Here is a 23,322-nt window from a genome sequence, read left to right as displayed (position 1 = left end):
CTTTTTATGGCATTCACTACATTCCACAGTTTCATCATAGCCTTATAATTAAAACGTCTCAAAACACAGATAGCTGCAGACTATTCTATTAAACAGCCATTAAAGTACAACTTGATTCCCTAGCTCTATTTAAAAATACTCTTGGTCTAGCTTCCAGCTTGGTATCATAGAATCATTTAGGTCGGAAAAGACTTAGCAGAGATAGAGGATCTGTATCTTTCTTAAATGCTGGGGACGTGGGGTACCAAATTAGTTGATTTTCCCTGGAAATCTACACATGGAAAATGTTGCTTGCAAACTCATTCTTAGACCCAGATAAAAAAGAAACATTTACACTCTTCTTCTTACATGCTTGTTAGAATGAGTTGTAACCCTTAAACAGGACAACAGTAATGGTACATTGAAACAGCAGTAAAAACCTCATCAAAGGTATAAAAGAACATTGCAATGACACTGAATAATGTCTGTTAAGCAGGACCTGAATAATGTCTGAAAGAAAAGGAGGAATTTCAAAAAAGACAGAAAAATCTTTGGAACACAACTGGTGAAATCCAAACGAGTTTGGTACTTCCTGTAATACATATAGTTATATATTACTTAGGATTTTCTTCTTACCTTTTTTTTTTTTTCACAATCTACCTTACGTTTCATGTATCCAAATATGGGTGCATCAGGAAGCCAGCAATGGCATTGGAAACCTTCAAATTATCCTATGAGAGCTATGGCCTTCAACAACAGATAAAAATAATATGTAAATGGCTAAATAGTTAAATGCAGGAACTAATTTTTTGACATTGAAATTTATTACTAGTATATATTGTATGATCAGTTGTGTGCCTGATTTATTGGTACAGTTACTATGACACTAGTGATAACAGTTTTTTCATGAAATTATTTTTTATTTCTATAACCTAGTAAGATTTGGAAATAGCTCATGATCCCCCTGCTGTATATGAAATCATGGTAAATATACATAAATTTGACAAATCACCACACTCTTTTTTTGTTAAGCTCTTACGTGTGCCTAATTGAAAAATCAGATCCAGTATGCATCTCTTTTATACCTCATATGTATAAAAATGCATAAAACACGTCCATGTGTATTCATTATGATTTTTATTTTAAATTGACTCAATAATGAGCAGAAGTGCTTTACATAATGTTTTATTATTTACATCCCTGACTGGAATGGAGAAAGTTCTAACTTAGGAAAGCTGACAGGCTGTTTTCTTGTCTCATTTTTCCTTTACAGTATGCAATGCCAGGTGAAAACCATCTTCTACACAGATCTGTTTCTCCAGGATATATGGTACACAGAAGATATAAAATCTCTCGGGTCTCACTTTCAGCTGGTGTAAACTGGCACAGTCTTGGTGAAGTCAAAGGAACTATAGCATACTATGTCTGTAGAGGACCAGAGTCAGCTGTACCTGAGATAAAAAGTGATAAGTATTCTAAAATATTACCCAGGCATACACAAGTATGTACATAATTTGCAAAACAATTACTTCAGGTCTTATTAAAACAGCATTAAATGCATAATGCTACAGACATCTTTCTGACAGATGTCAGGCCCCGACAGCCTCCACGTGCTCAGTGGAACTGCTTGATGAAATATAGAGTACAGATGATATGCTACAGCTATCAGTGTGACATAACGGTACGGACTGATAGATGCTGTGTAATTTAACTTCCTCTACCAGTATCAGTATTTACTGTGCTTTTATCTTTGATTTCTATGTGATATTTTATTATCCCCTTCTACCTTTTTCTGCTTCCTTTTTTCTTTCATTTTCTCAGCCAAATTGCCAGTTACTCCATGACTGCCACAACCTATTAATTGACATTAACCTCAGATGATCCCTGATGTTTGTCATACTAAAAATGTTCAGATTGTAATTGCCCTAAGTTTAATAAGGGATACCAAGGTGGAGAGAGGCAAGTAGAGGCTACATTAATTTTCTTGGACTGATAGATGTAAAAAAATCTTTATCTCCTATTGAAGGCATGCCCTGAATCTCTACATAGCATTACATTATTTTATGACCTATTCTGAACACAAATACCAGGTGAGTTTAACATCCACTCCTATTCACTTCTAACATGTAATAAAGTGATAGGAAAAAATAATAATAAAAGACAGTATGAACAATACCTGAGATGAAAGCAAATAGTAAAGCAGATCAAATAGAGACAAAGGAAGAAGGACAGGAGAAAATAAGCTTATTTATTGGAGAAAAAGATGAAAGGAAAATTATGTTCTTTTGCCCAATTGAGGGAAACAAACATATGCAAAAATTCATCTATATTAAGGAGCAAGCTTAAGTTCTTGACTTCAATGCAGCCTAAGCTTGGGTTTCACTCCAGGGCCATCCTGAACAGAAGCCTTACGTTGTCAGCTACCTATAAAGCACAGCTGTCTGTGAGCCAAATTCCTTCTAGGCCAACCTCCGCCACCAGAACAAAGTTACACCGGTCTCTGTAACGTGTCTTATTGTGTCAGGCAACAAACAAAACTTGGGGCGTGCTTTGGTCCTGGAGTCAAGAGATCTCTGATGATGAAGGAAGGACTAATGCAGGGGTCCTCAAACTACGGCCCATGGGCTGGATACGGCCCCCCAGGGTCCTCAATCCGGCCCCCGGTATTTAGAGACACACCCCCCCCCCCCGCCCCCCCCCCCCCCTCCGACAGGGGTTTTGGGCGGGGAACCAAGCAGCCGCAGATGACTGCCTGCCACTGCATCCGCGCACCAGCCCCCTGTTTAAAAAGTTTGAGGACCCCTAGACTAAAGTGTCTGTATTACCAGAGGTTACGTGAAACCAGAGAAGAGGAATATCTTTGCATTAGGAGCCTGAAGTCTGCTGACTAGGAGAACCTGCTTTAGCAGCAGGTTGGACTAGAAGATCTCCAGAGGTCCCTTGCAGTCCTGACCATTCTGTGATTCTCTGACTGTATGAAAGGGGCTAATATATGATTTTACACAACAATATTGGGCTGTAAATTGCTAAAGGTGGTCACAATTGAAAATGAGACCATTGAGAAAAGAATCTCATGGAATTATGTGCCTATCTTAAGAAAGGCAAGGTTCAGCTGGTGTGGCTAAGTTTTCTGAAAAACAAACAGTATAATAAACTGCAGAAGATACAGGTGAAGTGTTGAATGAAAGAAAAGCAAAGGTAGAGTTCCCTGCAGGAAACAGGCAGAAAGGATGGGAGCATTCAATGCAAATGAATTGGGTTTAAGGAGGAGGAGAGACCAGCAATTAGAAAAATCTGTTTCAACATTACCCAATTCATTGTTTGCAAGGTTGAACATGCAAACAGGGCTTGGATCTCCAAACTTGAAGAGGTGCTAGGAGGCAAGAAAGGGCTGATGGGGTACCTGGAGACTCCCTGCTGTCTGCATTGCAGTGGTTTGCATTTGGACAAGGAGTCCAGCCTGCAGACAGACTGTGGGAGAAGCAGGGGATGTTCTTGTCCTTCAGAGCTGGAAGGGAACCAGGTGAGAAGAAAGGCACAAGACTTAAGAAATCCAGAATTGGAAGAACAGTGGGGATTTACTCTTTCTGATGCAATCAACCAATAAAAAATAGCATTTTGTTCTTAAGATGCTGTGAGTATGTCTATAATTACATTGTGGCATGTGGCCAAAGTGAAACTCTTGAGGTGTACCTGCACTGATGGCATGGGCCATGGTTGGGAATCAGAGATCTTAGGACTAGTCAAGTCTGCAGACGTATAGGAGCAGGAAGCCAGTGCTCTCATGCAACGTGGGCACTTAAAAATTTGAAGCACCAAATTAATGCTGTGGCAATGACTGGGTAGCACAGTGGACTAACTTCTGCAAGTAATTAAAATGTTGAGGAAAAATAGTATGAGCAAGAGGTGAAAACAGGGTCCAGAGATCAGTGGGCCCCAAACCCTGCAACTGCAAAAACCTAAGGCATAAATGGTAAAATGGAAGTCCAAACATATGATGTAGGACAATTAGTTTGTTAATAAATGAATCCTGGAGAGAGCATCACACTTCAACTCAACTCACAAGAATTTTTCCTCCGGAAATCTGAAGTAATTAAAGAGATGGATTGGCAAGGAATCTAAAGCTTCTCATAAGTTTTTGTTATCACAGGTATCTTAAATACCTAAAATACCTCTAAAAATGTTGGAACAAAGCAAAAAAAAGAAGAAAAAAATCCCTGCAAACCTGTTTTCATTTTACTTGTTCTGCATGAGTTTTCAATTCATAATTAAAGTATAAAAGACAGGTAGTGTTACAGGTTTCTGCTATTAATGTTACGTAACATTCAAATTTAAGTGAGTTAGGTGGCTTGCATCCTCTTGTTGCTCATCCTATGCCTGTTCACTTCGTTCCATTAAAAGAAATCGCACAGATTATCTTCCAGATTGTTAGAGCAGGATGCCTTTGGTCTGGAATAGTTACATGACTTCCCTTATATTCTTCCCAATGGAGAGATACATTTTAAAAATACATACTGCAAGTTTCAAAACTATTTTCAATGACTCTGTGAAGGTATTGATGTTAAATTAATCAGTCAGTTTCCATTTGCTAATCAGGTCTGAAAAAACGGCGTTGTAATAAACCAGACAGCAGCTAACTACCCTAGCAGTCTCTGCTGTCTGTTGTTGCGTAGAATGGAGATGCAATTAATAATGAGACTGACTCTGGGAGAACAGATATTCACCTCAGCTGGGAGGATAGAATCACACCTTAGGTGATTTAAATATATATACTGTAATGTCATGAGGGCACTTGAGTAGGAAGACCAGAGCTGTTTTTCTTGGAATAGTGTTTTTAAATCGTGGTCCACCATAATATGAAACCTACAGGCATTCCCACCTTCTGCCCCAATGCCCACAAGAAAAGAATACATAGGAAGTATCTGTTGGCACCTCAGGTGTTCTGAAAGGGAACTATGTTTCTATCCTGACATGTGGGGAAGATTCCCTCCATCCCCCTTGTTTACACACAGCCTCTTCACCTAGCTTCTGACCATTTTTCCCCAAGATTTCCAACCTGAGTACCTCCTTCTTTGAAACCTGGAACTGCAATTCAGAAACTTGCAAGGTGGACCTTGATGGGGACCAAAACCGACCTTTTCTCCCTCCTGCACCATCCACAGCTAGTGCATCACTTGGCTGACCTAATTTGATGCTTTTAAAAATTCATTAAAAGTGAAAGATTGCCAGCTAAACAAACTTACTTTCCTCCTTATCCAGCAAAATAGAATACGACTTTGCACAGCTTTTAGAGTATTTAAAAAAGCTTCATTTAGGACTTGCACTAGAAATAGTCACAGTCCTAGAAAGGAATTAGTGAATGGAAATGTAGAGGAGAAAAAGCAGCTCCACCACCTGCTGATGGTGCAACAGCACTTGGTTGGACTGTTGGACTCACTTTGTGAGGCAACTGGGCAAGGGGGGTGCTAGAGCCATCTCAGCCTCTGCTCCAGCCCAGGTAGTGCTGCTTCACATGGGGCATGCAGGGACTGCACACAATTGATGAGGCGGTCCTTCCGCACCCAGCAATGTGACACACACCTAGGGCTGGTCATTTACAGAGAGGCAGGATGAGTTAATATCCAATACTCTTTTTGAAGATCTCAAGCAGATCCACAGCTTTTTCCAGATGTGTTTTTGTCTGGCACAATCACCAAAGAGCAGAACTGATAACTCTCCTACCCTGTAAAACACTACATGCAAGTCTAAATCACAAAGGCAGATTCAAAACTAGTTCTTCCACACACTAGCAAATGAGCAAAGTACAGAGTAAATTGCAACTATGGGAAGTAAGGATATTTTTGTATCATTTTGGAACTTTTCATTGACAAATATAAAGGGAGACGTGTATGGCTCTTGTAACCATGTGTTAGTGATGAAGTGCAACATCAAGAATTTTAATTTTACTGGAATTACAGTTTTCAAAATAATTGCATTAGTTAATTTAAAATTCTTCATTGGAGAATGGCCCAGGCTATATCTCTGTTGCTCAAAATGTTTTATTGTGCAATCACTGTGCTTTTTTGATGAGCATTTTCTTTAATGTTATGCTATATATATGTATTGCAAAACTGTGAGTGATCTTTGGTTTTATACTGTACTGTGTTTTGCATATAAAATACATTATGCATATTCTCTCTTTTTCTCTTTCTGTTTCCAACTTCTACCTCCAGAAAACAGAGAATGGACACTCAGTGTTTCCCAGTGTCTGTGATTTTCAAAAAAATTTGTTCAAGGCTCTGAACTTTGTTTCCCAGACTATCTACCTGTAAAATAACTGTACCAATCTTGTCCATGCAGCTAGTTTAGATCCCCAGACTGAAGACTGATACAGTGCATTAGGCCCCAGCCTCCTCCCTTTGCTTCTGCTCTTTTCCCCTGTTACACTGGCAGCTTGGAGAATAAGCAGGAATTATTTCTTTCAGGGGAATAATCCTTCCTGGGCTGCTTAAATTAACTTTATGCAGAAAATGGCCATGCTACATCATAGCCAGACCCATAATGTCTTGACAGAAAAGGATGATGAAGTATTCCCTTTTCTCTGATGGCATCTTTCTCTTTCTCTGGATGCTGCTCTGCTGTGTCTGCCTGCCTGCTTTACTCACACCAAATCTTATGTTCCCTTTCACTGAGTTTCCTCAGAAAATGTACTGACTTACTCTCTTTAAAATACACAGTCTATTGGTTTGTGTGTCCAAGGCTGAACTGGATGTTGACAGCAACAGTTTTGCATTTCAGAGAGCCTTAAAGATGGTGAAAACAGATATGGCAGAGATCAGGCATCAGGCAATGGGGTTTTGCTGCCCCTTGTAGAGGAATACAGAGCTACAATCAGCACTGTTTCAATAACTTGAAGACACTTGAGGATGAGGCTGTGGAGCTGCCACAGCACAGTTCAGAAGAAAATCCATGATTTAGAGTATTTTCTCTGCTGTGGTTGCTTCAGATGATTAAAATAGCAGACCATTAGCGCTCTGTTCGGGTCTGTATTGTTGAACAGGTGAAGCATAGAGTATAACCTACAACTGGATGTATAAGGAATGATAGAGAGACAGATACAGACACAAAGAAGACTAAAATCCTGTCTGAGAAATCACACATAACCTGAAATTATTTGTAAGTAATGGACCTGATGGTGTTGTGGTGCAAGCTGTGATGCCACATGGATTTCAGTGGAGTTGCACTGACTTACATTCTCTGAGGATTTAATCCCCAGACTATCAAACTATTCACACTGGAGTGGCGGTATTAAACTAACCTTGGAGAGCTACAAAACATGCATTAACAAAACAGTCCACAGAAACCTGGAAGGCAGAGTATTACGGCAGTTCCCAGCAGCACATTGAGATGTACTGAGGTCTGAGTGTGATGGAAACAGTTAATTGATAAATAAAGCTACTAAATATTGTCTGTGCATTTAGACAGTGCAGTGGAAGGTTTCTCATTGTGCAGGGGAAATAGGTACACTTCCAACCACCCTGATTCACCCTTGGACATTTCATGACTATTTCTTATCGCTCAGTTGAGCATAAATTCATAGATTTTACGGTTAAGGGAGCTTGAGATGGGCTGCTATATTTTCAGCACTTAGTTCTGCCACTTCTTATTGGACCATCTGCTGTCACCTTAAAGAGACAAGTGCATATTATCAAGGTAAACGTACAAATCACTCCTGCATTTGATATTAAAAAAAAGAAAGAAAAAACTTCTAAATGTATTGATCCAAATATGTCAATAATGTTACAGAGGTAAGTCCTTGGAAAATAAAATATCATAAATACTGTCTGTGCAGATTCAAACAGGATACCTTCAACATAAAAATGGTTGGCGTGTACAGAGCTTCACAATTTGTTTCTTTCAATGAAAACATAAAATTCATTCTAGTTCCACTAAGATAATTTCAAAAGGAAGAAAAAGAAGGAAATCTTAAATTTATTGCAATTACTTTTAAAAGTGAGCAGTATTAGCTAACACTATGATTAAAAGTTAATGTTTCAGGGACTGAGTGCATCTGAAAACAGATGAAGACACTGCAACATTCATCTTTGTGCACACAAAAGAGATTTATATACACAAATATATGTGCACACATGTAGGCAGGCCTAATACATGCCATAGCTTCAAATTCTGGAAAGAGAGATGTATATGACACACGTTGTTAAGGGAAGGATCATTGAACTTTGAAGCAAAACTAAATCTTATCATTGTTTATATACGAATGTGCTACATAAGACTGTGGTAATACTATGAAACTAGACAATAATTATTGGATATAAGACCTATGGCATGAATAAATCTTCTGACACACTTCTTTCTGTAGTTTCCATTATTAACACCTTGACCTTGTATATATATTTAACTGCTGGGTTGGTTTTTTTTACCTTACCAGAAAACTCTTAACTGTACCATAGATAGACTACCTATACCACTTTCATAGAGGCCCAAGGTAGTGGACAGCTCATTTAAGATACATGATTGGTAAATGACATGACTGGTGGAAAAATAAATGTAAAAAGCATATATTTGAACATAGCACATAGCATGCTGCACAATAGTAAATATATTTGAAATTAATTTATTGTTTAGATCAATACCATTATGATTTGAAAAATCAGTACTAATCAAATTGAAAACACTTAAAATACACTAAAGTTTCTCAAATTAATTTTCCCACCTACTAAATGTTCAAGATACAATTAACAAAAGAGTTTAAGCATCTTGTTTCTTTTGAGGCAGTGTAATCATACATATTTTCATTCATATCTGATACCATAAAAGCTACAGAAAGATTCTATTGTTAGTATGTGCCATATTATTGGTATTAACACACTCTAAATATGTGGAAATCTCATTCCAGCGGGGTTTTCTGTTTAATTTGTTCCCCTGTGATAATTACAGTTTTTGTCTGAGATGAGAGTCTTTTTTGTTAAGCTCCAGTGCTTCTGTGCAGTCCAACTGTTACGCTGAGAAGTAAATGAAAAAGCCTGTGCTCAGAAACAACGGAAACAGGCCTCAGTACATTCATTTTTAGGTCTCAGCTCTGTGCAGAATAAAAGGAGACAGCGTAATTTTGAAAGATGGTGCCCTATTGATGTGTCAGAAATTATGTGAATTTTCCATTGCAAGATGGTAGTCCATCCAAACAGTTAATTTTATTTTATTAGTGTATTTGGCTCTCTTAATTAATTAATTGTTTACATTATGAACAGTTTAAGCAACACATACATACGTATAAAAGTACACGCGCATGCACACTTAGATGCATGTATATATACCTATGTATTTATATATGTATTGCTCTTTAATTTCATTTTACCAAGTTAACCTAAAGTAGGGTGATAGGTTTTAAGATTAACAATATTTACCAATAACCTATATCCTGGTTTCCTCAAGTATGATCCATTTTAGTGAGTGAAGAAAATGGTGCAAAGCACCGCTGTCCCTTGGATGACATCTGTCATCTTATCCTGCCTCTACCACATAAATAAACATTGGGTACAGAAAGGATACATTCTTCCCATTTTCTTCTTTCATACAGGTACATGCATATACACAGACACACAGAGTGACGGAATAAAGAAGTATCCTTACTGACCTTGCAAATGGCAGGAAGCTAGGAAGAGCCACAAGCACATTGCAAGAAAGGCTTAGAATTCAAAATGACCTTGACAGATTTGCAAAATGGTCTGAAAAAGAAAAGGGGGAGGGAGGAGGAAATTCAGGAAGGACAAGTGCAAGGCACTACTTAAAAGAGAAATGATCAATAAATACAGGATGAGAGTGTAGCTGGTCAGGCAGAAATTTTTCTAGAGAAATTGGTAGTTATAAGGGTCACGCTTGCTGCAGGCTGGACATGTGTTAGGAGCATCGAGTTTCTGAGGAAAAGAGAAAATTTATTCCGTAGCGTATATGCAAGAGACAATATACATAATACTTAAAATGAAGCAATCCTTTTTGTTTACCCACCATTGTGGAGGCATTAATGAAAGTACCTCAGCCCCATACTTCAGAATTGATGTGGATCATTTTGACAAGAATGATTAAAGGCCAACCAAGACCTTAAAAAAAGACTGAATAAATTTAGTTCATCTAAAGAAGATAAGGAAATCATGGTATGGTTTTCAGAGAAGAAGGGAATAACCTGTTCCTTATATCCCTGGTCAATCTGAAAGAAAGCATGGACTCAAAATTCAACAATCAAATTCTGCTTAAACATCAGAAGAAATTATTTATAGGCACAAACAGTGCAACAATATTGCAGGTTGGTTTGAGGCTTGGAGAGACAGTTGGTGGATACAGGGATGCTGTGGTGACACAGTGTAATCTTTAAGAATGAGTTAAATGAATAAGAAGATTTTGACTTATGGAAGGGGGTGGTCAAGAAGACGACTTGAACACCGTCCAGCTCCACTTCTTTGCCATTTACGTAGAATACAGTCTCTGTGCCAGTGTCCTATTCTGCTTTCAATTCAAATGTCCCACTGCACGTGTCACAGTCTCATTCTTTTTTTTTGGTACAAGCTCTTTTATTTCGACCTTCCCTGTTCCATGATACTGCTTCTATCCTGCTCTCTTGCCTTTCTTCTCTGTACATTCGTTTGCCCCACACTCAGCCTTGCAGGCTTTCTGCCTCTCTTCAGTCAAAGCGCATCTCTTTCCCTTCTCTCTTAGCTCCTTTCTGTCTCCTCTCCCTTTAATGCTCTCCCTTCTCGCCCCCTCATGTCTTTCAAGAGGGAGGAAAAGCCTGGAGCTGGATACTCCCACCGGTAGTCATTCTTCTTCTGGGATTTCAGAGACGGAAGGCGAGGGGGCAGAGCTGCTGCCTTTTCCTGGCTCTTGAGGTGCAAGGTGGGCGAGGGGGAGCAGCAGCAGGGCAGCAGGATCTGCTGCTGAGGGAAACTCAGAGAAATGCCCATCGAGCCCCAGCTGTTGCTGCTAACAGCCTCTCTCTGCCACAGCATGGGGGTGACAGCTTAACCATGGATTATTTATTCACTGTAACACCTAGTCTATGCTTATTTTCACTCCTCCTGCAGTTTTGTCCCCTTTCCTAGAACAGGGCAAAGAACTTGGTTTCAACCTTCAGCCTCTCAGGAGTGCTGCAAGGGCACATCTTCTGCTTTTTAGGGAATTTTTGAAGGAAACCTTTCTTTGGGAGGTAGAGGGGGAAGATTTTTCCTCTCCTCTCCAGTTTATCAATTCCTCCTTGTCTTGGCTTAATCTAGATTGTGTTGTTGCACAGCTCCTGCAATGATCTCTTCCCCTGGGACAAAGCACGGGCCCTGCTGCTCAGCATACAGCAAAGCCCTATCCTAGCATATTTGTTTCTTCTTTTCCTGTTTCATAATTGATATTGGTCGTGCAGTAGTTTACACAGCAACTCACAGATGTCACAAGTACGCTCATACATGCGCGCATCCGTTCGGGCATGTACTTGACTCCAAACCGCCAGCATTTCCTCAGCAAGCATATGGGATGGGATCTTGTAGCCCTTCCTCTGATCTCTCCACAGGGACCCTGCAAGAATGCCCTGTCTGCACTGCTACTCCCCTCTGCCTTCCCACAAGAGCTTTCACTTGCCAGCTGGTGCCAAGAACTGCTTTAACTAGTCCTGAAAGATTAATCTTCTCTGGGATCGTATTAGCAATACTATGTTGCCGTTACCATAGGGTGTCAGCTTGGCACAGTCACTTGGATGTTGCAAGTTGGGAATCCCGCCACCAACAAAATCAGACACCGTGCACGTACATAGTCTCTTGGCTGCTCAGAATATGAGCAGTACGATGCCCACTCATCAATTAGCAAGGTTTATTCAGGGGGTAAAGCTGCCAGACAATGAAGGAGTTTGGTGTGTCCCCTACTAGTTGCTACAGCAAACACCATCTCCTTTGTGGGAGCTCCCTTCTCTGTGTCGGCACTGCCACATCAGCGCCAGAACCTTACTCGCAAGCTCCATCAAAGAATCTGGCAAAACACTTCCCATGCTGGCCCCTGCTCCAGCTGTGCTGTGGGCAGACTGCGGCAGCCTGGCGAGGTGGCAGGGCTGAACCCTTGGACCTGCTGGCTGCCAGCACAGCCTGACAGGCAAACAAACAAACAGAAATCCCAAAGAAAATAACAGCAACTGAACCAACCCACAGCAATAAAGTAGTCCCGAAGGGTTTCAGGAAACATATTAGTCACCCAAAAAGACAAAAAAAAAACCAACCAAACAAAAAAAACGCCACCAAACCTGGGCACCACAGATTCACCAAATCCCCTTTCCCCTCCCACTCCAGCATCAGCCCACTTTAAACAGCCTGTGGTTACTTTGGTTGTGTGGTGGATACCCTTTGTGAAAACCAAATAAACAAACAACACACACACTCCAGCAATGCAGGAGCTGCTCTCAGACTGCATGTTGGCTCTAAGCCACATCTCCCGCAGTAAGGGGAGTGTGGAAATGCACAGCCTTGGCAGCAGCTTCCAGTGCCTCAGGCTCTCACAGTTTATTTTATTTATTTATAGGATTTTCTATGGCACCCGTCACCCTCATATCTAAGCATCTCAGAGGTATTAGCTGACTTACCCTCACAACCCCTCTTTGAGGTAGAAAGTGTTATTATCCCCATTTTATAGATAAAGAACTAATAGCTCATCAACTTGCTCAGATTCAGAAGGAGAATTTGGCAGAATTAGGGACTGGACAACAAGCCCCTGAGTTCCAGTCCTGAGCTTTAACCACAGAAATCTCCTTCCAGGTGCACTAATGACATAGATGAAATACAGAGAGCAGAACATCATGGATATATTTGACTCCTGCTTGTTTTCTACAGTGCTGGGTCTAGCATGTGCTAAATACATACATAGAAAATAAGGTAAAACTGTGTCTTTGCACTTTCCCTTATCTCTGAGGTCTGAATAGGAATATTAATACAGCACACCTTTTTCATTAGTGCATTTAATAAAAGCAGCTGAGATATTTTAGACTTGTATGTAGCCAAAGTCTAACAGGTTTTTGGCATGATGCTAATCTTAAATTAATTGCTCTATGTTTATTTTTATTTTTTGCTTCTGTTTGTGGTTCATTTTTCTAATTTGAGGACAATCTGGCATTGCTCTGAAGTAAGATACTTTTTTCATTCCGCTTTTCCCCCAAGTTCTCTCAGTTGGTAACTTCAATAATTAAACTGTCCGTCACACAGCTATTTCAGTGTTCAAATTGGCCAATGCTATAAAGATTTGTACCTCCTGTTCTCCATCAGAGATGCATTACCACTGTACACAAAAGCAGCAGATACTACTGTGTGTCAAGAAACTAGGAGGATCCCATGTCTCTGCAAATGAACCACGTATTTCCAGGGTTCAAAGGACAATGAGAAAGACAGGATGAGTCATGTGACTTTTGGGTTGCACCCTGATAAATGGCAGGTCAAGGAGGGTTGTGTTTAATAGTATATTCCTCAATGAAATGTCACTTTTTCCTCAATGTGTCCTCTGTGTGAGCTAATTAAAATCATGTTTTACTGCAATGTCAGCAGATGAAGTTGCTGACTTTCTTGTTGTCTTCTACATAGTACAAAATGAATGTTGTCATTTGATAAATTCAGGATCTTAAAGGTTCTGTCTGATGGGGTCTAATGTATGCTGCTCCATATATGTTTAATGCTTTCAAACTGCCCCTCTTCCTTTGTTCAAATCACAGCATTCACGACCTGTACATAATGTCCTCTCCTGCCACCCTTAAGCCTCACCCTCTTCAAAATTAACAGAATTTTTGAAAAGAGTTCAAGCAAATATTGATATTGCTTTCCTTCCAGGCTGTTTTGACTCAGTCTTTAAGCAATGTGTCCAAAAGCCACACTTACATGCGTCCAATGAGAATTGGCTGTATAGGCATTATTTTTGTCAGGTTATTTTTACACTGATGTCAGGGAATGTTTGCTATGTTCATTTGAAAATAAAGTCTTCTACCTTACACCGCATCTGACAATAAGCAGTAGTTAAAGAGTATGAGTACAGAAAGCACAGGATTCATTTCTCTAACCAGCAGACATTGTAGGATTGGAACGAGGATTCTTATTTGTAATCTTATTTGTAAAGCTATTGGAAATTGCTGTTAATGATGCTTTTCATCTCATAGGGATCATAGGAATATTAATCAAAAATAAACTATCCACTACTGCATATATCTTTGCTTTCACTATTTCTATCATTGCATGCTGTAAAATTCTGTGCCTTTTTTTTTTTTTTTTTTTTTTTTTGGTATTGAAAAGCAGACCCAGTATCTCTGTATGTTTACAGTAAATGACAAAGAACAAAGTTTCCAGTTTTGGCCTGAAGCACTATCACCTTGTGCTGTGATCCACACAAACCTCACAAGTTAGTTTGGGACTGGGTCTGCTCTTCAGTGAGAAATCTCCACAGGTTAATTTATTGATAGATGTTACAGAAATGAGCGGTGGCAATTCAAGCAACTGCCCAGTCCAAGGTGTACCTTCACCCTCCTCCCAACCCCCTTCCTCCTCCAGCTCTCGTCTCCAGTGCTGAGGGGCAGTGTGCTGCTGACTCCTGTCTGAGATACAAAGCACAGATCTCAAAGAAATTCTCTCACCTCCTAAGGACCTTATCCGAAGCCCATTAAAGCTGATGAGAGCCTTCCCATTGACTTCAGAAGGCCTCAGATCCAGTCCCCCAGAGAAAAATGTTAACACTCACACGCACATCCTAAACCAGCCAGGAGAGAACTTCTTGAAATCAATATCTCTCTATCAATATTGGTACCTAAAACCCTAAAACACAACAAAGACACTTCACTTGTGAGTCCCGCTGGCTGCAGGGGAAAAAAAAAAAAGAAGAAAAAGAAATAGAAAACAAGCCCTTGGGAGATGCTATTATCTAAAATAAGCAGCTGAGTGTGAGCAGTGACCATATCACCTAGAAAGCTGTACCCTAACCTCACTGTGTTTGTACTCTGCTTTGCTTTACTGTATTCTCAGCTCTGCACTGAATACACTAAATGGCTCACATTACACACACTGCAACAAAGGCAGTTATACCCGATCTTCATTAAGGTCTTAATGCAGCAAGGTACTTAAGCACATGCCTAACTTTAAGTACAAGGGAAGTCTAATTAACTTCAATGGGACTGCTCGCTTGCTTTAAGCTAGGCATGTGCTTAAGTACCTTGCTGAAACTGAGCCGAAGACTCCAGGTGCTACCATTTATACAAGTGTCATTAAACACAGTTAGTGTACTTACATACACAAACTTCCTAACCCCTAAAACCAGATCATTAAATTATAGCACTTACTAGAAAACAGCAAAGGTGAGCATGTTGATGAAGCATCACGTATAGTAACGAAGACAGTAAGCATTAAAGCAATCAGAAATCCAATATCCTGTGCACATATTCAGCACTTCACCTGCGGTTTGTACATGTATACTGATTCCTCCAGATTTCAGGTTTCAGTAGCCAGAGAATGCAGGCTTCTGAAAGGTCTAAGAAAAAGGTCTTGATCCAAAAATAATACCACCTGCAACTTAGGTATGAAAGAACAAAGAACCAAAACTGGAAATGGTTAGTGCTGCAAGGGCAAAGCAAAAATTGTTTGGGTTTCTTAACAGTCGGTTTTCGTACTTTCAAACATTTATGTTATTTTTCAGCCCACTGAATTTCTTGTATTTTTAATGCCTCTTTAATCATCATCAGATAGAAGTTAAGCCACTCACTTGCTGTGTGACTGCAGGCAACTTGCTTGACCTGCTTTTTACTCCTCTTATCTGGCTGTATAATCCAGTATAAATGGGAGCTCACTGAAAGCTAGAAGCTGTGTGTGCTGAGCAGAAGCACTCGGCTAGCCTACAGGTTACTTCATCAACTGCTTTGTCAGGGTCAGAAAAGAATTTACTAGGAAAAAACGACCTGTCCCAGGCCAGGCAGGTTTTAATGCTGCCCGCTCCCCATGACATCATTTTGAGCTGCATTTCTTTGTTAAGAATTGCAGCACAAAGCCATAAACTGAAGATTTGGAGCTGCACAGGGGTTCCTACTTAGAAACATCGGATTTTAAAAAACGATGTCTCCTTCCTGCTTTCTCAGTGCAGCTCCCAGCTTGACCAAGGGACTGGCATCATTTCCTGTGAGTACGTGATTAAGAACCTGAAAATATGCACAGGTTGTGGTTTATATTTGAATATTTCTATTTGGTAAATTTAACAATGAAATTAAGTTTGCCTCAGGCTCATGACAGTGTGGAATAACTCCCTCAGACTGAACACCAAGGATTTAACCCACAGGGAATAGTGCACCTGAAGGAGACCAGGGAAATTTGGTCTTTAGGATGACAGGAGAGAGAGAATAGACAAAGCTAATTGGTGTGACTCTCATTTTATATATAGCAGTTAAATACTATGGTGATGAGTATAGAACTGGGTTTTTTTCCTCCTTTCAATTGATTAACTGATTATTTTGCTGAGGTCAGTAGCAAATGTCTCTGACCTCATCGTTTGCTGAAGCAACTGTATTGTCACCAGCGCTGTAGTGGAACATTGCTAACTGAACGGATTAAGAAAAGTACTCATAAAAATAATGCTGAAATGTACTCTGTCCTTGGTAACCAAGACACTTACTGTAGAAAAAGAAATACTGAAAAGAGCATCACACTGGATGATTGCTTCAAATAATGATTTGCTAAACATCATTCTACCTACCTGTTATGCTACCTACCTGTTATGCTACCTACTGCTCAGTGTTTACTAGTTAGGAACCTCTGGAAAATAATCAGGTACTTGCAATTAACATTTTTTAGGAATAACGACATGGAAAGTATTTCTAGGTAGTCTTTCACAGTGAAGAAAGCTATGTGTTTACAAAGTTATGCAATTACTCAAAGAATATTTGAGCATACTTTGAAAACTGTTAAAAGAGAAGAGGAGAAAAACCTGCTGTCTTAGTTCTTTTTAAAGGGAAAAGTGCTTTGCTTGATTTTACAAGCAACATGCTGTTCTGTTGTCAGCCTTTCTGCATCTGTTATATCATGGGTCTTGACAACATCATAGGCCAATGTCCCATCTGATTGAAGTAAAGTATTAAATTTTAGTATCCAGAACAAGGTGATATTTCAAAGGGCAGGCTATTATTGAGCTTGCAGGTGATAAGTCTCAAATTCTGAAATTCTGCATTTTATGGAGAAGCACAACTGCTGACTTCAAAAATAAGTTTATAAGAAACTGCCAAGCACAAATGAACAAAGTTCCCAATGCTCTGGACCTGATTAAAGCCAGGGGGTTCCAGGGCAGGGTGCAGATAGCTTTTCTTGAGCCGTGCTGTGGCTTCTTTACTTCACAGAATAGAAAATACCTGCTGATAGTGGTGTGTAGAAAAGATTATATTAAAATCAGGGACAAACCTCTCTTAAGACCCAAGTAAGAAAAGTCCTGTAACCGAAGTCAGTTTTGCACCAGTAATATGTATGCAGCTGTGTAGTCGTAATAATGGTGTAATGCCATTGTAATACAGGATAAAGAAGCAATACATAAGTTTTGTGACTTCCTGAGAAATAATTTGCTTGAGTAGTAGATTGCATGACATCTCAATGTGTCACTAGTACATTTTGTCCAGTTTTTAAGATGTAGATGGTGAATGCAAAAAAAATTTACTTTAGGTATCATCACGTTGAACTTTCCTGCAGGGTAACAGCAGACTAAGAAGTGTCATACCTATCACTTGGAAAGGATGTACATCCTGTTTGAATGGAGAAGTCTGAATTTTTTCCCCAGTAGGTTCAAAATAATGGAACTGGCTAGTGTTGAGACAAGAAATAATATGAATTCCAAAAGGTGGACATGAAAGCTAGGTGTCTGGGTAAACAGCTAACACAAAATATTGTGATGTACACTCCAGCTATAGAATAAACCAAGATCCTTTTTTTCCACAACAAGGATTTGTGAAAAGAAAGACAGTACCTAAAATCAGCTTTCTCGCTTGGCCTCCATAAAAAGGAGTTGGTGGTAGAACCCTTGATGGATAACTGTCACAGGAAAATCAGAGGTAAACACCATCCTCTTTCCTGAGCGAGATTCATGACATCAGGGTCATTCTATTCCATGTGACCCACTGTCAGAAGGACAGCAATCTCTTTCTTATAAACTATTTCATTCGTTCCATCCTCCATCCACTAGCTCCCATAAAAAATTCCAGTTTCTATAAGGAAGGTCGGTGTGTTGCAAAAGACAAGAGAAGGTAAAAAGACGAAAACAACTGACATTGAAAATTAAGGAGGTAAATAATCTAACATTTTCTGAAGAACTGAGTCAAATCTGTAAAACCACAGAGTAAAGTCAAACTTTTTGTCTGATCTTACTGCAACTAATGAAACATTAACTATAATACATAACCATTGGTGATCATATTTCATTTGATAATCCATTAGGGCCTCACATAGTTCTCTGCTTTTTCATATAAAACATAATACTATAGGGGGAAGGAGGCAGGCAGGCAGAAGGGGAAGAGGATTTGTACTCACACTGTGTGCTGGCACAATAATGTTCTTCCTGCTGAACTAATGGCTGTTCATAGGGTTTAGGTCAAAGAGTTTAATGGAGCTTAGCTCTGGATGTCTCAGTAACTTCTTAGATTCTAAACCTAAACTACTTTAGTCTTAAAATACAAATGATGATGGTCCTAATAAGGAGGCACATTTCCAACCAGACTTAGGAGTGAAATATATGACAAGAATGCGAAAACAGACAATATTTCTTCCAACTAATGCTGTGAGAGATGTCATTCCTTACCACAGATCAATTCACTGTTTCCCACAGTTCTCCAAGGCAGAGGAGAAGGACAGGGTGTTTGTACTCAGAATGTTTGCTACATTTTATTTAGCCTTTGATGCTTAAAGATATATTTACAGAAATACTGAACATATGTATCTTTTTTTTGTTATGTGGCAATCAATTTGTGGGGAGAATGCAAAGGACCCCTCATCACATTGTATTCCAAGATGCAGTGTAAAATACCTGGCTCCTATGTCAGCCACAAATGTTACTCAAAAAAAGTAGAGTTCTCTATTAAATGGGGTTTTTTTCCAACTTTCCACTGTTACCTTCCTCTATCTCTCTAAAAAGTTATTCTCGTAACATAGAACCAACATTACAGACCAATCTATTTAACAATCCAGATTTCTTTACCAACATAAGTCTGCTGTTTCTGCCTGATTCTATTGTATATCAAAGTTTCCTCATATATGTCCTACAGTTGCACACATATCCACAAACATACAAAAGTTCCCAATTAAAGCATATGTTGTTTTTTCCAGACAGGGACATCCTGAAGTTTCTTTCGATGGAAGGACAAGATTTTTTTCATCTGAAATTGGGAAGAAGCAAAGAAAACTTTTCATTCTCTTTTATAAAATTGCCTTCTTTTTTTTTTTTTTTTTTTTTCCTTTTTATTTCTGGGTAGGCAATCTCTGTCCTGACAGATCTGGAGAGTTTCCCTAGTCAATGCATAGCAAAATAGATATGAAGGATAAGGAGAACAGCTGAATTTGCTTCAGAGAAGAGAAAGAAGTCTATAACATGCATTACCAATTGTGCACTGGAAGCTTCTGGTATAGCATTTGTGCAAGAAAGAAAGAAATGCAATGAAATTATCCTAGACAGCTTTTGAGTATTCAAGGTATAAAGGGTGAAAAGGACAAGCCAGATTTTCACACTATTGGACTTTCTATAGGCAGCTACATCTTTGCAAAGCTAACTTAAAGTAGGGTTAAGCCTTTACCATGCCCCACTAGCAGCTAGCACTGTGCAAAGTAAGTGCAGTTGCAATTACGCTGTCTGGCTCGATGGACCAAAGCGAAAGCTGCAAAACGCTGTGGTTGAAACAAAGTGTAGCAAGGTGCAGCAAGATGCAGCAACATACAGAAAGCAAAAATTTTATCCTGCACTTCTCCAACTGCTGGATGCCTCAGAAGAGGCATTGCAAAAGGCTGAGGTAGGTAAAGGCAGCCCACAACTTCTCCGATCTAAGGAAGGGTGTCTATGCCAACTTTTGCAAGCAAGACCCCTGTTAAATTTTGACACGCTAGTTTTGTGATCTCTATTTCACCTCTGATAATAGGTTCCTTCTCTTTTCACCTTGCTATACTGCCTCCTGTGTATAAGAGCACTGCCTGACAGGTAGACAAGGATGGGGTCTCTCTGCCACGGTACGACACTGAGAACGAGCTGCACAGGATGTGCTGGCCACCGATCCATGTATAAAAGGCACTGAAGGCTTGTGCAGGTAGATGTGAGAAAGAGGAGGCATTGACAGCTGAGGTGATTATTAGCTGGGGCCCTTAACATCTAGTTCATGGTTGTAGGCTAATGTGTGAGTGCTGCACGGGTGCAGATTTGAGGAAATTTTGCAGTGCCTCTTGCATGGGAGTGAGAGATTTTCTACTTTTGCTTTGCAGACATATTCAGCTTCAGAAGTGTCTTGTGCCAGCTTTCGCACACGGTCACTTAAGATCCTGCCAGCCCTTTTGCTTCTCTTGAAATTCCCCAAGCAGCAATGACAGGACCTGCAGAGTGTAACTCCCTTGTGAATTGGTGTGGGTAGACAGGGAACCTGACTCCCTTCTCCTTTAAAAGGGCATAAATTGGGAATGTTATCACTCAGCTGCAGCTTGAATGAAAATGCCTCTTTGGCCTCATACAGCCAAGGAGAGAACTGGGTACAAAAGGATGAACAGAAGGAAGTGGGAGAGGGAAGAAGGGGAAGCCCATCCCTCCAGCTTCTGCCTGGGCTCTTCTCTGTAGCTGGGAACAGCTGATGTAGAATCTGTATTTTCTAACAGGGAATTATCCACTGAATTGCATCTACAGGGTTCATTTGCTATACATAAAACTGAGAGTCAAACTTACGCTTTGAGATTAAGCCAGAGAAACAGCCTTATGCTACACTTTCTTACTGTGTGCTGACAGGGTGGAGGAACATGCAACGTTTAGAGTGGAAAAATATCTCTCTCTCTCTCTCTCATTGCTTTGAAAATGCTGTTGTTCTATAAGACCTCAAAAGTGTGCTAGGTATGTTACAGACATATTAGGCTACCTGTAACTCATGTCTAGAGCAGTATTTATGGCTTTGGATTTTGTTTCACTTTGGTTTGTTGGGTTTTTTGGGGTTTGTTTTTTTTTTATCTACCAATCTAGGTAGGACAGAAGAGGGCTCCATACTGGCATGATATAAGGACACCCTGATCTTCTTGACTTAAACCTTTTTTTTCAGTCCTCACTATCAGCTGTCCAATTTGGGGAAAACTGAAGCTCAGTTTTGAGTTGATGTGATAGGATAGCTGAGTCATTTTAAAGATACAATAAAGGTGCATTCTTCTCCTTCCCTCAGTGTTTTGGTTGCCTGTGATTCTCAATTCTGTTAGCCTTTTGTAACACTGTTCAATTAATAGAAACACATATACTTCCTAAAAAATACTTAGATTTGCCATAGATTGCTTTAGTTTGGGGTTTTTTTCCCCCTTAGGAGAAAAAAAATAAACAAAACGAAAAAACCATCAAAAAACCCTTAACTATGCAGAATTTTGTACTGAGGCATCATGGTTGAGATTTCTGAAGAAGGCAACATCTTGTATTGGAAATTACCATAGCTCTTGTAAACACGTGATAAAAGTGCCTATCTCACTGGTTATTAGCTTGTTCATGTGCGTAATTACTTCTTACAATGCACTAACCCTCTATGGCCTGACAAAAAAGGGAAGGATGTTTCATTTTATTTATATTTTTATGGGTATATTTGAGGATGGGGTTTATATATACATATATATATGTGTGTCTGTATATATATATAAATCTAGCATATAGATGCAGCAGTGAGATTTCTTCTCCTGAAAGTTAGAAAGAAATAAAGAAGAAAATGGTTACTAGTAGAAAATAGTGAAAAAATAAGAAGGAGCAAGAACAGCAAAAAAGAAGCAATGTGATATAGAGATGGGATGCTGGGAGAAAGTACTGAACTATGTATAACACCTCCACCATATACAAGAAAAGACCAAGAAAGTCCAGGTTAACCGACCCTGGTTGCAGAAAGCCATTAAAAAGTGAAAAAAATCAATTTGATTTACCACATTAAACAGATGAAAAAGAAGCCAGTGCCAGATCTAATACAGATGTTTTGCAGTATAATGGGAAAATGAAGACATTTTCAAGCATCAAGGCTTGCAAGTCATACTCTTGAAATGCTTAGATCAGGTGGCACTGTCTGTTAGAAAAGCAAACTCTGTAATGATATTGATTGCTTCCAAGGCCATATTAGAGATGAAGACAAGTCCCAGGAGACAGGTTGTTGTCACCTTGACCTTGGGTCAGAGCTAGACCACTGACCCCTGACACCCAGGACTTCTGCACCGCATTGTGATATCTTTCATGCCTACAGACAAAGTCAGCAGGGGACACGTGTCGATGTGGCTCTTGCCAAATCAGAATTGACTGGCCTGTAGGAAGCTGGAGAGCAGTGGGAAATGTGGGTTAAAGTATGTCAATAATGTTTCACAAGAACAATTTCTCCCAAGAATTGTAGCTGTTGGAATGTTTTGACATTTATTCGGTAGAGAAATGTAGCATGTTTTGTGAAGCACTTCAAGAGAGCTGCTGCTAACTGCCGCGGTGTATTGATCTTCCTGTTAAATTGCATGGGCACACTTGGGAGATCATTGAGATTCAGGCAACAGGACAGAAAGGATCGGCTGCACCCGATGGTCACTAATGGTAATTGGTTTCGATCCTTGCACTTGAAGAAGCCATGATTTACTTGGTTCACAGATGAATTGTAGACACTAAATATTTTGAAAAGAAAATATACTGTGATTTCTTTTTCTCGTGTCATTTACAAATTATTGCCTCCATTTCTGAATGTTTCATATAAAGTATATAAATCCATATGACTGGATATAAAAAACCCACTAAGCAAAATTTCAAGGAATTCTCCCCCTTATCTGTAAAGCTTGTATTAGCGCAAAGCAAATGAGCTTTCAGATCCTGATATAAATGAGTTAATTAAATAATTATAATAATATTTAGCAGGATCTTAAAAACCCATCAGCCCTCTTAAGCCTCCCTATCATCACAATACATCTTTTTTACACTATATACATTCTTCTTTCTATCCCATTTGGTGGTATATCATCACAGTCTTAATGAATGTTAAAAAGAAGTGTATTGAAGGCAACTGCAAAAGTAGAATAATGTAGGCAGGTATGTATAGTAATGTAACATTGGAGTACATTACACTAGAATGAAGGATCTGCTACGAAAATTGGATACTAA

The sequence above is a fragment of the Falco rusticolus genome, chromosome 2 (genome assembly GCF_015220075.1).
Source record: "Falco rusticolus isolate bFalRus1 chromosome 2, bFalRus1.pri, whole genome shotgun sequence".
In the NCBI taxonomy this organism is placed as follows: Eukaryota; Metazoa; Chordata; class Aves; order Falconiformes; family Falconidae; genus Falco; species Falco rusticolus.
The sequence above is the reverse complement of the archived record's forward strand: the minus strand, read 5'-3'. Positions refer to the sequence as shown.